Raw genomic sequence first — 16,597 nt, 5'->3', positions numbered from 1 at the left:
TGAGAACAGCATGGTCAACTTTGTCAAACACTGCACTCAAATCTAACAGCATCTCACACAGTGCTGTTTCTGTAGCGTGTTATTTTCTTAAACTCAGTTGGAAAGCTTCAAAAATCTTGGTTCCATTAAGAAAGCCAACCTGGTCTCATGGCAAATACGTACCTCGGGGCACTTTTTCCCAAGTCGCGAAATACGTACCAAATAAGTACATATCAATGTAGAAAGGAACACTGGAGGCAGTAAAACACCTTTTATTCCTTTTCACACAAATTTACAGAGTATTGCAAAATGACTTTAAGAATATCATGTTATGACTTCAAATTAATATTAATATGCTGGGATATTTGAAAACTGAATGTTAGCATAATAAACCCATTTCTAAGTGTTTTCAGAGGTGGTCGGTTTGTTCGGTAGCTCACGGAGTACAGAGACGGAGTTAAGAGGCGAGGAGCTGTCAAAACTGTTGGGTCTAAATTGGGAATTTTAAGAAATGGAGGAATAATGAAAATTTAATCAGTGAGTGATCAGCACTTGGCAGTTTTTATTTGTGAAATACTTAATGACGCATCAAAGAGGCTTGCTGATGCCAAACGAATATCTAGCATGAGGTGATCGAAACACTTGAGGTTAATCTGGCTGGTCTGACACAATCAGTATAAACGCATGTTTATTGGTTTCAGTGAGCGCCACACAAAGAAGCTGTTATAACGTGCCTCATACGTGTGTATGCCCATGCAAAACATGGATCCGAATTTAGACGTCAGAAGAAACTTTAACTTGATGAGAAACCTCCCCATCTCCTGCGGCACTTCCTCCCTGTCAAAGGCGCGGCCGGGCGGCACAAATAATCAGGTATAGATATCAGTGATGGAACAAACTGTGTACCACTCTGTATATCATAAGGTAGCTCTTCGATGATATTTTTAATATCAAGCAGAGTTTGTCGGTCATATATTAAAAGTGACGAAAAGTGGCGCTTTTTTGATGCATTAAATAACAATTATTCAAATTTTTAAAACAAATTGTTATGCATATAATTCACTCTGGTTCCCAATTTAAATTAATGCCAGCAGCAGTAACACACCAAAAATGTATGTAATTGTACAGATAGTAAATTAATAAAGACTTATGTTAACACTTTTTACCATTAACTAGTTGCTTATCAGTTTGCATATTACAAGCATATTAGCTGTTTATTTTGCACTTATAAAGCCTTATTCTGTGTGATATTCATATTCTAGATCCCTTCCCCATATTGCATTTGTATGGAATATCTACCCCATACCTAAATTTAATAGCTATTATCTATTAATAAGCAGCAAATTAGAAGATTATTATAACAAAAGTCATAATTAATATTGAAAACTGGTCCCCAAACTAAAACGTGACTGCCTTAAGTTTGTGCAGTTACAATGTTATGAGCTCAAAATACATTTAACATAGTGCATTATTTAAAAAAACCAATACATTTTGATGTTTGCATCACATAACCAGCTCCATATGTATGTCTTTTTCAGAAGTTGTAAACTTGCTTGATATCTGAAGTGATACGGAATTAAACTAGAGTCATGATAAAAGAGCAAGCTAAAATGGCACAGTCACTGGACATTTCATTTCTAAACTGCCAAAATATACACAGCAACCAACATGACAAAACATTGCCAGATTCACACTCATCTGAACTATTTTAGTGCCATGCAATTTGAACCTGAAGGTGTTCAAAAAGTGCAAGAAGTACAACATAATATAATTTTGGCAAAATGTCTCCACAGGAAAGTTTTTCCAATGAGTTTGAAAATATTCAGACCAGCATCTGATACTTAACATTCATTTTCTTTCACTTTTCTCATTTTGTATTTGCACAAATATGTTTGAATTCAGATTTAATGGGGACATATTGACATTTATACAAAATTGTATATTAAATATTCCTCCATCCATCAAAGGACTTGTCCTGTTTAGGGTGGCAGTCTATCCCATCATCTCAGGCATGGATTCACCATGCCTCACAGGGCTAACACACACAAACATCGACACCCATAGCCTACCTAATTTTATGCAATACTTCATTTACTGTCTCCAATTTACCTGTCTGGGATGTTTATGGATTAAGGGGAAACTGGAACACCCTTATGAAACCCATATGAAAACTCTACACATAAAGGGCCCTATTTTAACGATCTAAACGCAAAGTGTAAAGTTTGCACTTTGTAGGTGCACTCAGGGTGTCCAAATCCACGGTCCAAAAAAACGGTCCTTTTCTGGAATGGGTTGTCCCTATTCTCTTAATAAGTAATGGGCAGAACATTCAATAAACCAACCATAGTGTCATCTCCCATTCGCTTTAAGAGCGAGATTTACATGGCGGAATTTGTTGGTGGAAAAGCTGCACGTTTCTCTAGCGAAGAAACCGATCTGCTCGTCTGCAAGGTTAAAGCGCGCGAGCAGATCATCTACGGGACAAGCAGGAATCCACCAAAGCTCTGCGCGATGAGTCAGTTAGCATATATGTGTGTATTGGCACGATTGTTCAATTAATTGGCCAATTTCATTTATCATTATAAGTAGTAATAGGCTGAGTTGCAAATAGGTAGCCTTATTCTAATACATGTAATGACTATCCATCGTTACATTTTAATATTTATGTAGCCTACACAATAATATTCTTTTATACTATAATCCTTTTGTTTTTAATATTTGTAATGTTTGTGTGATGCGCATCCCTTTGTGTAATAACCAAAGTCATCGCGCATTGTGGACCGCCCAGAGGCGCATTTACTACCAACGCGCTCTTTAAATAACAAAAGCATATTGCGCTATTGACTTCAGACTTTAGACCAGGTTTGAGTTGGTCTATGGCTCAGTCTAGTTTCAGCTCCTTAAAATAGCAATTAGTTTGAACACACCTCTTTTTTAGACCAGCACGCCCATAGGCGCACAAATGGGCGCAAATGCTAATTAAATGTGGCGCTAGAAGGGAAAATGTGAATGGGGCCGGACTGAAACTAGCAAAGACACTTGCGCTGTGTCTTGCGTCGCATTGCACCGGGTGTATAATAGGGCCCAAAGACTTCTTGACTTAAACTGGGTATACATACAGTATACATGCAATATAAGTATATATCTTTTGCCTCGACTTCTCATCTTGATTTCACTGCAGAATTATCTTGGAGAATTCGTGCAATGCTGCATTATAATTTGGCCAAAAACAAGGTATCTTAGAAGGAAGCCTACATTTTGGAATAATCTTTGTTTCACATTCCTATGATGCCTGAAAATGCTGTTTATTTGTTCTATTTAGACATGCAAATTCATCAATAACTTCTTATTTAATATGGACAATAACCACACACTGTCTAAATCAACTGACAATTCTGGTGGTGCCAGAGTAATCTGTAAACAGGACAACAAAGACTAACGTACCATTGTAAGTTTGACTTGGACATCAGGTCTGTCAATAGCAAGATCAGGATAAGCTAGCCAGAAAGAGTGGGATAGAAACAGATAACAGAGAGAGCTCTTACTTCTGACACCAAAGCTGAGTAGGTGCTGTTTCAGCTCTGAGGGAGATCTGGCAGTGAAGGATAATGGACTCCACACTGACTGACTGGATCTCTGTCCTGCTGTTGACTCCACTTCTCATTGGGTTGAGTCTGAGAATCAGTGAGATGCAACGCTGTTCATCCTGAGCGGATTTATCCATGCAGAATGTTCAGGAACGTTGAGATTCGTAAGGAGGCTCTAATCAGTCAAAAGATGTGCCAGGAAGTGCTTGAAAAATTTTAATTGGCAAAAAATAAAAAGTCAGTAAAATGGCCCTCAGAATCGAAAAGCTATAAGATATCTGATCCACATTCCTCATGAATTCCAACGAGCCACTTCGGTCACAAGCCAGTATTTCAAATCCTCTTTCATGGCATGCAAGCTTGCAAAATATCTGACTTCTGTTCCTCACACAGAATGAGAAGCCACAGAACAGAGTTATTTGTAATTATGTGCCATTGTTCACTGTCATTGTTCAGTTCTGTTCTCAGATGTCCTCGCTAAGTGGAGTCTTTTCTGTTTTGCTGGACCAATCAGGGAAAAAGCACATTCATCATTTTTTGTTCATTCCAAAGGGAGGTTGCTCTGTAGACAAAACAAAAGGGAATATTTAATAATCAGCTATAAGCTAGCGTCGCTAGTTTTCAGTGATGGCCGCTTCAAAGATACATCACACTGACAGTATAGCCCTGATGATGTTCCCTATGAAAGGAAATGGGTCAGTTGTTAAAGAAATTGGATAAAGAGTAAATGGATTCGAAGAAACCAGGGTAGTAAAACCTTGCAGGTAAAATCAGGTGTTCTAACCAGCTTGACCAAGGAGAAACTACACCACCATGACCATACCTTGACCACGGTCTAGAAACCATCTGAATCCAGATGTCACTGATCCTGGTGTGAGTTATGTTTACTAGCAAAGAACAACTATCTTCGAATTTCTCCTGTCTCCTCAGGAGGGTGTGTTATAGATACACTCTAGTGGAGTCAGAACTGTAGCTTATTTGGGTTTCCATACCTTAAATGTATTTTATATGTCACAGTTCATCATTAATCAGTTAAAGGTGCAGTATGTTGTATTGGCAGCCAGCGGTTGAAAATTGAAATAATGGAGACTTGATGCTCAGGATGCAACAGGAACCAAAAGTCTTCAAACTGAATGCTTGAAATGTGACTGTCCACATGTTCACATGACAACACACACTGCAGCCAATGAAACTGATGGAATTGAGCATACATTTGCATATGTGATGTGATATATTGGTATATACATGTACAAACATCAGACATCATGTTCATTCATGAAGGATGTTGAAATGGTACACTAGTATGCGCTTACAGTTTGCAAAAATCAGACATGATATGTGTTCATGAGGAGTAATGCATCAGTTTGTTTGGGTGTGATGTCAGTCTTATGTTATAATTTGTGATGTTCTTTTTGTGTGTTTAGTTCAACGTTCTTTCTCATGGTCTAAAAAGTCTAAATTTACATTGTAACATTAATTAATTTACTCTAGAACAGCAGATATCAGTAAAGCAATGTGCAAAAAACTAAAGAAATCATTAACATGTGGGTAAATCTAGAGCTAAATCTACTTTAAAAAGTATTACGCATTCGAATATGGCCAGGATGTGCAGAAACAGGTTCAGATTCATTATCTTTACATGTACATTTTGATGTGCCTCTGGACTTGTAACCCAAGTATGTGATCTTAGCATGTTTCCTAAATCAAAATAATATATGATCTATTTGAATCGGACAAAAATATTAATGAGCTACACCTATTAACTCTTTTAACATCAGTCAAGTCCGACACTTTATTTTCTCATTCATGCATGTGTTTTCGATAGACAAAGACAACATTTTAAAACAAAGAAGGTACTCCTCTCAGAAAATGTAAATACATATATTTTATTTGTACAGCTGAAAGCATTTTAAAGAATCACAGGATCTCTGCGTGAGAACCGTTTCAAAGTAAATCCTACGCCATGTTTTCCCTCTGTATGTAGACACTATACTCTGTGTGATACACGTTATATTATATATGTTCTGAGACACCCACAAACAAAAATAAAATCAATTCATGAAACAGAGAACCAGCCTCTGCAATACAGAAAGAAACGTACAGCATACAGAATATTATTTGGATGCCATTCGTAATAACTTTTTAAGACTGGATTGCTAGAGGATGTGTCACTGGAAGATTTCTAAAGCCATCAGTCAGTCTTCGTGCTGACAGACACTCTCAATAGAGTCCAAAATCTGCCAATAAAACCTATCCATTCAGCCTGAAGCCAGAATGCTGAATGGCTATAAAAATGCTAAATGTAATCTAATAAAATTGAATCCTCTGACCTCCATGTAAAATGCAAAGGTTAACAAACGAGATCTCAAACCATACAAATACAGAGCTACCAATATTGTGCCTTTCTGTCTTTCAGAGTGTTTCAAAATGATTAAAATATCCCCAGAGATGTTTTTATTGCTCATTCATAGCTCAAAATACATAATGCAGTTCTTACTGTTCATCAATCTAATTACATTGTTCATTCAAATGTGTTTTTGAGAAATAAAAATAGACATTAACATGCTAAGAAAGATTTAATCAACTGCTTGAGTTCAGGCTAAAATCTTTGGTGTTTTGGAAAATCAGAGCAATTTGTGATAATCTTCTGAAATGTAGATTGGAACAGCAATGACATTAAAAGATCTTCCAATTACCAGGAAGAAAATTAACCATCTTAAGTTGAATTTCACCTCTAATTAAATTTCAATAAAATTCAAATCTCTATTATTTTTATTTTTATCCTTATGTCAAGAAAAGTAGGCCTATTTTAAGATAAAGAATATTATGATGCATTACAATGCTATTTTATTTTTTCACCAGAAATCTCATTAGGATTTTTTTTTTCTGTTTTAATTTGTTTGTAATCCTTATTGTTTTCGCTGATGATTCTCATTAGATTTTATTACTGTAGAACTGCAATAAAAAATTAATACAGTCTGAACATAATGATATTTTAAATTAGCATATTGACGGCAGAACAGGAAATGGCTCTCATGATCTATCTATTTTTCTAATATTCATTGCAACATTACAGTAATGAGAGAGAATGGGCATGTTTAAAAGTCCTGGAAATAACGTCACAAGGAAAAGGACATTTTATTTGAATTTCAGTAGCAATAAAATGGGCACTTACTGTTCATACACATACTAATAATTCTTATTAATATCCCTTATAATCATATGACTAATTCATGCAGAAAAAAATATATATATAAGTGCATTATTTAAAACTACTATGGAAGTCTGTTTCTGCCACTGAATAAAACAAAAAATACTAGGAAACAAGCTTCTATAAACTACACTAACATAAATGAGTGTATGTGAATCTCTTTGAATTTCTTTTCATCTTATTTTAGCTTGTCTGCTATATAAATTCAGATTCAGGAGATGTAAGTTTCAGTTGTAAAAGGCATAAAACCCGGCTATATGCAAAACACACACACCATTGCTTTAATTCTCAATTAATCGTTTAGTGAGAGATGAGAAAATGAGGAGGAATGATGAAGACTGGGAGGAAGGGAGATGTGCTGTGAACTCTGTGAATACATTGGAGGCTGGAATTACTGTCAGATCGAGGCACGTTTTAATTAATTGCATGCAGAACTCATATACTGACAAGAAACAGCGTAAAAAACTGAGAACCAAATTAACTGTGTGTGTGTGTATGTGTTTAAACCCTAAAAAAAAAACCCTGAGAGTAATAGTAATAAATAAAGTAATAAAACACTTACTTTATCTGTACAGTATGGCTCTTGGTGTGTAAAGGCAGATCTGGTCTCAAAACAGGGTTTCTGATGAACAGTTATTCAGCCAAGTGATGATATCTCAGATCATTATTTAGTTCTGTGTAAACTTCATATAGCCAAAATTGTAAATTCTACTTCTTGTTACAAGTATCGAAGAACCATCACTTCTACCACAAAAGACTGCTTTTTAAGTTATCTTCCTGATGTATCCGAATTACTTAGCATATCCAAAACCTCAGAACAACTTGATGATGTAACAGAAACTATGGACTCTCTCTTTTCTAGCACTTTAAATACAGTTGCTCCTTTACGCTTAAGGAAGGTTAAGGAAAACAGTTTGACACCATGGTATAATGAGCATACTCGCACCCTAAAGAGAGCAGCCCGAAAAATGGAGCGCAGATGGAGGAAAACAAAACTAGAGGTATTTCGTATTGCTTGGCGGGAAAGTAGCATATCCTATAGAAAAGCATTAAAAACTGCTAGATCTGATTACTTTTCTTCTCTTTTAGAAGAAAACAAACATAACCCCAGGTATTTATTCAATCCAGTGGCTAAATTAACGAAAAATAAAGCCTCAACAAGTTTTGACATTTCCCAACACCACAACAGTAATGACTTTATGAACTACTTTACTTCTAAAATCGATACTATTAGAGATAAAATTGCAACCATTCAGCCGTCAGCTACAGTTTCGCATCAGACAGTGCACTATAGACCCCCTGAGGAACAGTTCCACTCATTCTCTACTATAGGAGAGGAAGAATTGTATAAACTTGTTAAATCATCTAAACCAACAACATGTATGTTAGACCCTATACCATCTAAGCTCTTAAAAGAGGTGCTTCCAGAAGTCATAGATCCTCTTCTGACTATTATTAATTCCTCATTGTCATTAGGATATGTCCCCAAAACCTTCAAACTGGCTGTTATTAAGCCTCTCATAAAAAAAAAAAAAAAACACAAGTTGACCCCAAAGAACTAGTTAATTATAGACCAATCTCGAATCTCCCTTTTCTGTCCAAGATACTAGAAAAGGTGGTATCCTCACAATTATATTCCTTCTTAGAGAATAATGGTATATGTGAGGATTTCCAGTCAGGATTTAGACCGTATCATAGTACTGAGACTGCTCTCCTTAGAGTTACAAATGATCTGCTCTTATCATCTGATCGTGGTTGTATCTCACTATTAGTTTTATTGGATCTTAGTGCTGCGTTTGACACAATTGACCACAACATTCTTTTGCATAGACTTGAACACTTTGTTGGCATCAGTGGAAGTGCATTACATGGTTTAAATCATACTTATATGACCGCCATCAGTTCGTAGGAGTGAATGAAGATGTATCATATCGATCACAAGTGCAGTATGGAGTACCTCAAGGCTCAGTACTAGGGCCGCTACTCTTCATGCTTATATGACCGGCATCAGTTCGTAGCCTTTTCAATCCTTTTCCTATTTGGCGCCTAAACTCTGGAACAATCTACCTAACTTTTTCGGGAGGCAGACGCACTCTTGCAGTTTAAATCTAGATTCAAGACCCATCTCTTTAACCTTATTTACACATAATACACTAACACATTTCTATTATTCAAATCCAGATTGTTAGGCTGCATTAATTATGTCAACCAGAACTGAAAACATCTCCCATAGCACCTGATGTACTTGCTTCATCATTAGAAGAATGGCATCTACGCTAATATTAGCCTGTTTCTCTCTTATTTCGAGGTTTTTCTTGTCTTTCTTAACTTTATGGTCCATCTGTAATATTTTAATTTAAATTCAGTTCATATGATGTGTTACTTGAGAGCTACATACTAAATTTTTTTTTTTAGAACAAACTGTGATTGGTCATGTTTTTTTTTTGTTTACCACTAGCACATGGTGATGACGTTTTATAACTGAATAATAACTTGAAGAAAAAGCTTCAGTCTGATTTGGTGAACTGGTTCACTGTATTCACTAAAATTAACTGGTAGTTCAAAAGAACGATTCACGGGAATGAGCCACGGGTTAATTTAGTGTTCCTGGTTATGCCTTTTTTAATTCTCAAAAACTGGAAGCTGCTGACTTGCCTTCTATGAATCACCAAGTACCACACTTTCCATCTTCTTTACTGTCCTACTGAAGGAAAAAAATGTATATATCACCCATTTATTTATTCAGTGTGAATATATCATTTAAACATATTCCAGGGAAAGACATTTCTTCATGCACACACAGATGAAGCCGTGCCGTGCTGCTGAAGGCTTGTAGTTTACTGTTAATTAGCCGTGGGAGTAACAGAAAGTGCAGTAATCTGAAATGATTGGATGCCACACACATAAACACATACAGAGTGATGTGAGCAGACTCTTAATGCACTGAGGCATAATAGTCATTCAGAGAGAGATCTGAGGAGAAGAGCGAGATGAGAAACCACACTGCTGTTCAAACACCTCCACAGCGACGCGTGCAAACCATTAAATGAGCCCCAGTCAGAGGCAGAGACACACAGGAGGGATTCATCGACTGTGAATCCACTTTCTCATACATTGCTCTTTACTCCTTTTGTTAATTTTGGTGTCATTTTGAACCTTCTTCAATACATTTATTTTCTTCTGAGTTCTCCTCAGAGATCCTGAGGAGATGAGTTTTTGTATGACTCATTCAGTGAACAGAGAACAGAAAAAAGCTCAAAGACAATATTAAAAGAAACTGAAAGATTGGAACATTTAAAAGAAAATGTGGGGTTTTCACGATTCCATTATTTCTGTATGAAAAAGAAAAATAGGCAGAAAGAAAAATGTGTTAGTTCCGTTGGAAAGAATACAAAAATAAATGAGACGTCTTTAAAGGTGAAGTGTGTAATTTTTTTGATGTGTGTACATTTTTCTTTCTCCCATATGCAGATGCAGCTCGGATGAAGCCATTCGTAGGTTTATACCCATGAAGCGTGCAAACACTGCGGCTCTGTGGCTCTCAGACGGGGCTCAGATGTGCTGTTTGCATTCAAGAGTCAGAGAACTCCATATGAACTCAAATATTTATCATAATATTCTCTTATTTTAGGAGACCCTACTGCACAACTGCAGCTGTTGAAAAGCTGAAGTGGTAGGTCATAAAGACTACTGAACATGAATATTTATATATATATTTATATTTATATATATATAAAATTATTTTTTTATCCAACTTAAAATTAAAGGCAACCCTGTGCATTGTTAAAATGATTATGATGTTCAAACTATTGTTGTTAGGTGCTAACTTGTTGGCTTAAGTTAATGCTCAAAAGCCTCTTTGAAGTATATTGGAATACACACACACACACACACACACACACACACACACACACACAAAAGGTCCTATATGTAAGAATCATGTATTAATCATTTTTACCAGTGTTGAGAGCTGCTCTTATGTGTAGGTTATTATTCTGTGCTGTAATGTCAATGTGTCATGCAAAGAAAATGGATTCATTCAAACTATTGTTTCACCTAGCCAGATCTGTATAGACTACAGTCTCAAATACACTTTGTGATGTTATTGAGCTCATGTGTTGACATGATGCAGTGAACTGCAGAGCTGCTGCAGACATATCCACATCACTATGATCAGATGCTTTCTTAACTGCTGCTTTCTCACCGCTGTCATGCTTGCTTTGTGTTTATATTGTTATTGAGAGGAAAGAATCAGTGGATGACCTTTTGCAAAAACCACTAAATATAAATTGGTGCATGAGTGGTGCATTGCACACACACACATACACACACACACACACACACACACACACACACAATCATTTTCATCATGTTTCAACGCTGTTTCCAGCATTTCTTTCTCAGAACTTTCCAACACACACTGCAAAAAACACGCAGATTAATCAAACCCACTCGAACATTCACCTTCAAAAAATAAAATGAAAAAGACCCTCACATACTCTCACCCCGCTGCACACGCTGCCAGCTATCACTTCCCAGTGGAAATGATGAGGTGGCTAGAAATAAACAGGCAATTTAAGTGCTGGACACTTCAGTGATCCATCTCTCTCACACACACACACACACACACACACACACACACACACGATTTAGAGTGTGAGACTTCCCCCACACATTTGCTGCTGAAGTTAAAGTCTGTCAAGGTGGGAAGCCAGCAAGGTCAATGCATCAGTGGAGAAGAGATGAAAGAAATAAAAAAAGAGTGAACATGTTAAAGACAGCGGTAGTTACAGTCGAGCTGCTCTCAAGTACTGAACACATGATCAAGAGGCTGAAAAACAGACAATTCAACCCACAATAATCGAATCCTTTTTCAGATTGATTGTGAATTCCCTTTTTTTTCCTTCACATTGTCTTTACTAAACACTTATATCTGATTATATTCACCTTTAAATGTAAAACATTTTCTCTAAGTATATGCTAATATATATATATATATATATATATATATATATATCAAATAATTAAAAAAAGAAAATATTTATTTTATTATAGTTTATTTTATTATTATTATTATTATTATTATTTAAAAAATATATATTTTTTGCATGACATTTGACCATTAACCAACATCAGAGCAGGGTTATTATAATAAACAGAACTTTAAAAAAAAACTATAATAATAATAATAAAGAAGAAGAATATATTTAAATAAATAAATACATAAACATTAAATACATGGGAACAAAATACGTCAGAGCATTTATCTTCTCCATTTTGTACTTAGGAGAGAATGTTGTTGTTGTTGTTTCCTCTGTTCTCTCTATCTCATGCTGAAAAATGAGACTAGATTGATCTGTTTAGAGATCTATATTTGTTTATTTGCTGCATATTTGCTGGGAACTGTTTAAGGAAAAATGCCATATGATAATCAAAAATCTAGCTTTAGTTTAAAATCATAATTTAATAAATAACAACATAATAATTTTACAAGAAAATTTGCTCATGTGTTTGAAGCATTGCAACATCAAAAACACAAAGAGATCTTTAACAGAATTTTTTATTATTATTCACTAAATAATGCATTTTACACTTAAGTTTATTTCTTGCTCATTCACAATACACATAAGAATCAAAAATAGACTTATTCATTTCTTTACCCATAAACCTTTAGCACATTATATAAATAGTTTTAATAGCACTGCCATTAAAACTTTGCAGATTCTAATTGACCTAAAAAGCCTGGGGCCTGAAATTGGTGTTTTTTAGTTGTTAACAAAACAATATGTTGTGTGAGTGTGTTTTTGTGCTGGTACTGGACTTTGGCTGATTAGGTCTGTCATGACAATAAATCCATCAGTAGGTGGCAGCCAGTCACTGTTTCAATAAATGATTCACTGAATCGTTAAATCAAACGGTTCTTTTAAAATAGCTGATTCAATAAGAAAAAGCAACTGACTGTTTTTATGAATCGACCATTGAATCACTGGCTCACTCGATTTGTTTTAAAACAGACTCACTCTTGCTGGTGTTATAAATAAAAAATATAAAACATATAAACACACACAGGAAAAATTTTCTTTCTTTCATAACTAGAATTATATGGACATTTTAACTGCATTCTAATAGAATTCATCACGCAGTGGATGTTTTTGACCCTGAAAAAAACAGGCAGGGAAACTAAGACATGAGAGAACCAGGAGACGAGGCTCAGAAACACAGTACAGACACATAGGAGGATCAGCAACAAACTATAAATGAAACAGGATTATAGAGAGTGAGCAGACCAGGCTAACAAGACACAGGTGCAAACAATGAGTGCTAATGAGTCCAGGCAAAGGATTCTGGGAAATGAAGTCCAAAACTGAGTGACAGAGGTATGGATGGTTATCAGCTGATCATCGTTACACAACAGCACAATAACTTTAGGACAGAGGAAGGTCTTATCAACCGTTAAACTGTAATCAAGGAAATATCATTCCTTCTGTTATCATCGTTTTAAGAACTTCAGAAGTTGTGCTTGAACCATTTTGCACAAAAAATTATGAAAACTTGCTTGAGCTTGAGCTTGTGCGCAGCTCGTATTGACTTCTGATTGGCCATTCGCTGAATTTTAATATTTAATTTGCATGATAAGTTTTACACAACATTACTATCTAATGGGAAAGGTTAAGAGAGATGGCGGCTTTACAGAGGGGTTGCTTTTTGTCAGTTTTTTTCAACAAGGGTGCACCATCCGCCCTCAGCTCGAGCCCTGGCTAAGAGTGTCACAAAATCACATGAACAGTGAGCGAGAACTTGAGAGGAACGATTAAAATACTTTAATTCTGTTGATTTGTCATAATGCACAGTTTATTACAGGCTTTCAGTCAAAGCACGACGACTAGCCGTTATGGGACTATTTTCATTGACAGAAGAAAAAAATAAGCATAATAAGGAGTCAGATCTGGTCTTAAACGCAAGTTATTCAATATTTAATCCACAATGCTTTGATAGTTTTTAAACAGCAATTTCATTTAACTGTGTAACTGTTGGTTTGTTGTTCCCTCCTGCACTTGTTCTCTCTCCCACATACACATGTTTATACTTTACTTATATTGTTGTTTATTTGAAGATATTCTTGCTTTTCAGTACACTTCACCTTTTGATTTTTACAGTTGCCTGTGTTGTTACTTTAGTCATTCAGCATGTTAATGAGATTTTAATAAAACTAAAATAATAATAAAAAGGTCTGGGTATTGCAATCATGTAACCCAACCCAGAGAGATCAAGACAACATGAAGATAAATACTGGGTTAAAATCAATTTGGGTTATTTTGACAAATGTAACTCTACCAAATTGTTTTGTACATTTCCCTGAGACACAAAATTGTGTAAGATGTTCACAAATGTATCTTTAAAGGAGGTTTTTCTTTCTCTAAGATATTCTTTCTCTTAATATATTCTGTGGAAATATCCACTTCCCCTCAGAGTCAAGGTCTTCACAACCAAACTGCAGCTTATTATTCAAATAAGAAAATATACAATCAAAATAACAGACCAAAGACTTGATTTAGCCTTGATTTAAATCAACTTGACAGGAAAAGAGACTCACTAAACATGTGTCTGTTTGACATGAAGCAAAACCTTGAAACAAGAGCAAAACTGAAGCCAACGTGAACAGAAGATGCTCCTACAGTGATCAAGAAAAGACACACACACACACACACACACACACACACACACAGACCGACAGACTGATTTAAAGATGTCCTGGCATTACACTGATACAAAAGTGCTTTGGTGAAAATAAATGCTAAAATATCTCATTTAATGCACAAAACATCTGAGCTGTTTCCACTTGTCTTCTATCTCTGAGTTATCCTCTAATGTAACACAACACAAGAAGAAATGCACAGAGTGTTGTTTATATGTGAAGAAACTGAAGGACTGTATGTATTTGCGGATTACACAGTGTGTTCAGAAACAGTGTTTTAATGCTTGCATGTGGATCTTGAGAGTAAATATGTGAACTGCAGATATGAATATATGAATAATATTCTCCATTTTAATGAGTGTTGGCCACACATCCTACTGTTCGACACACTGAATATATTCCATTCTCAGATCATGTCAGCAGGTCTTTCACACTTTGTTTAGTAGGGTTCACACTCTTCTCGTCTCCTCTCGTTTCCATCCACCTTACATATATGCTAAGCACAAATATTAAACACAAACAACAAATATGGTGACATGTATTTATTTAACCATTACGCTACCATTTATCACAAGAAAATCATGTTCTGTGTCTCTTTATTGCTGGAAGCATGCTGAAGTTCAGGAGTGAATGTCATAATCATAACTGGTCTTTTTTAAACCACCGTTTGCACAAAACACTGTTTATATTGGTCTAAGAACCTTTCAAGCTACTTTATTTTTAAGAGGGAATGATTTAAAATGTACAGTAAGTAGAGCTTATCATAAAATACTTTTTCAAACTGTAGACTGTAGATTCTCAACTCTAAACCCAGATGATCATGTATTAGTAGACTATGCACTGTAGAGATCTGAAAGATAAAGCTCTGATGAAGTCTATTCACTGCTAATACACTTTATCCATCTTTTCTCTGACCGTTCGTCTCTTACAGTGAACCCTGTCCGTCTCAAACCTGTCTGCTCAGACTCCAAACACACCTGAACCTCTACATCTGATGGAGAAGCTGATTCCTGACAGAAGAGTCTCTGATGAGCTTTATTACTCTCTAAAGGCTTCTAAACAAGAGTGTTTGTCTCACTGCGCACCGCTGATGTTACACTCCTCTCATTCAGAGATCTTTCACAACAACACAGATCCGGAGGAACAGACATGGGGGAAATCCTAATCCAGATCTACAGTTTGTAATCCGGTGTTTATGCTCTAGCACAAGATCCTGAGCGAGTGAACACACACTCACACACACACACACACACACACAACAAGAGCCGCTTGTGTCATAACTCACACACTCTCTGTCCTCATCCTCACCATTAACAGAACTCACAGTAAATATGAAAGACTTTTAATCCTAATGAACTAACAGTAACTCTGAGATGAAGTGTTGTGATCTGACAGGAGCTGGTCTGAGTCTGAGTCTGAGTCTGAGTGCGAGCAGTGTGTTCTGGTTCTGCTCTGTGATTGGTTGTTTGCTCTGGTTCTGCTCTGTGATTGGTTGTTTGCTCTGGGGCTGGCCGTGTTCTGATTGGCTGACCGTCTGAGATCTGTCAGTCTGTCATGTTTGCAGTCAGTCAGGGATTTATTGCATCAGGTCACACAGGCATTTCTTAATTTGATAACATACACGTGCTGGACATAATGAGATTGTGTTAACATTCATAACAGGAGGAAGGAGGGAGAAATGAACACACTCATACAGTACGCACACACACACACACACACTTATACAGTACACACACACACACACACACACACACACACACTTATACAGTACACACACACACACACACACACACGGCTCGTGAGCGGCTAATGCCATTCTGTACACACTCCTGAGGGATCTGTAGATGTTAAATATATCGCTGACCTAATGTATGTCTCAGATTTATCTCAAATTTACATTCAATTAAAACTAAAGGAATAGTTCTCCCTCTCCTCCTGACGCTCCGCTTGTTCCCAATCCAGTCAACACCTGCAGAACCAAACAGACACTAGTAGCCACTGACTTCTGCTGTATTTTTTACATTCTATAACATTCTTGTGTGTTTCTCTGTGAGTGTTTGTGTGTGTGTGTGTGTGTGCGCGTGTGTGTGTGCATGCGTGTGTGTGTGTGTGTGTGTCTCTGTG

General features: G+C 36.3%; 1 protein-coding gene across 2 annotated transcripts in view; it reads right to left on the bottom strand.

Annotated features, from left to right (window-relative positions):
• Positions 1-16,597, bottom strand: part of flrt1a (fibronectin leucine rich transmembrane protein 1a) — a 48,189-nt gene that overhangs the window by 25,141 nt on the left and 6,451 nt on the right. The window contains exon 2 of one of the 2 annotated variants that reach the window (XM_026255312.1): positions 3,525-4,128. The exons of the other annotated variant lie outside the window; for it this stretch is intronic. The gene's annotated coding sequence lies outside the window, so the exon portion shown is untranslated. The remainder of the gene's footprint in view (positions 1-3,524; positions 4,129-16,597) is intronic. 2 annotated transcript variants of the gene reach the window in all.

This window comes from Carassius auratus, chromosome 5, assembly GCF_003368295.1.
Source record: "Carassius auratus strain Wakin chromosome 5, ASM336829v1, whole genome shotgun sequence".
In the NCBI taxonomy this organism is placed as follows: domain Eukaryota; kingdom Metazoa; phylum Chordata; class Actinopteri; order Cypriniformes; family Cyprinidae; genus Carassius; species Carassius auratus.
Note: the sequence above shows the minus strand (reverse complement) of the source record. Positions and strands in the feature narration are given on the sequence as shown.